The sequence below is a fragment of the Alexandromys fortis genome, unplaced genomic scaffold, assembly GCF_014885135.2.
Source record: "Alexandromys fortis isolate MF-2015 unplaced genomic scaffold, M_Fortis_MF-2015_v1.1 scaffold_439, whole genome shotgun sequence".
In the NCBI taxonomy this organism is placed as follows: domain Eukaryota; kingdom Metazoa; phylum Chordata; class Mammalia; order Rodentia; family Cricetidae; genus Alexandromys; species Alexandromys fortis.
This window is the reverse complement of record NW_026068323.1, coordinates 243,303-244,538: the sequence shown is the minus strand read 5'-3', so window position 1 is coordinate 244,538 and position 1,236 is coordinate 243,303.

The window sequence follows — 1,236 nt, the reverse complement described above, 5'->3', positions numbered from 1 at the left end:
TACATTTTTTTTAGTTTGTGATTTTTTTTTATTGAGAATAAGAAAAAAAAGTTTCCGCCTCCTCCCAGCCTCCCATTTCCCTCCCCCTCCCCCACTCTTCTCCTTTTTTTAAAAAAATACTTTCTGTGTGTGACTGTTGACTGCATGTATGTCTGTATACTACATGTGTGCTTGGTGGCCATGGAGGCCAGAAGAGGGTGTCAGATTCCCTGGAACTGGAGTAATGGATAGTTGTGAAGCACCATGTGAATACTCTGAATCAAATCCAGGTCCTTGGGAAGAGCAGTCATTGCTTTTAGCTCCTGAGCTCTACAACCAGCCCCAGATTATACCATAACATTATTAATTGGCTTTCTAGTTCTATGTAGTATTCTGATCTTCAAAAATGATTTTGTTTAATAGAAATATAAATTTTCTTTTTAAAAGATTTAATTATGTATATTCTTTGAAAATTCCACAGATGAATAAAATAGTTTTTGATCATATCCGTTTACCACTGCCTTCCTCAACATCTCCCTATTGCTGCTCTCTCTCCATCAGCTGCCATCAACCCCTAGATCATTTATTTCAAGCATCAGTATAGCATAAATAGTTAACAGTATATCACCCCAGATTTCATTAATTTTTCTTAATATCTTTTTTTTTAAATTGAGTGGAGCTTAAGAAATTTTTACCTCTCACTGTCTACAATTGTCCCACTTAGTCTTTGCTAGTGAAATTTTCTCTTCATGTGGTGTTGCATTTATATGAAATTAGTACCGTGGGCCATCATTATTTCAATTTTTCCTTTTTATTGATTAATTTTGCTCTTTGACATTTTCATATATTCAAATTATATATTTTGACTATTCTCTTACCCTTCTCTCTTATTTCCCTGCAGTGGATTTTAACTCCTCTTCTCCCTACCAAGCCTTTTCCTAGATATGTGACTGGACATAGTTTCTTGACTCATTTATTTTAACAACAAGCACCACCTTTGTGACCATAGGATTGGCACTATCAACTGGCACCTTGAGCAGTTACCAGCACACAACTGAAAACATGACCCCCCCTCTCTCTGAATTTATCAGTAGCCAATAGCTCAGCAGTGAGAGGTAGGAGCACTTGAGCCTCTCCTACGTCCATGCCCAACTGAAGGTACACCATTTTATGGGCATCCCGAGTGTATGCAATCACATCACTGTGAGTTCATAATTGCAATGGCTGTATCTGGCCTAGAACTTAGCATTTCACAGC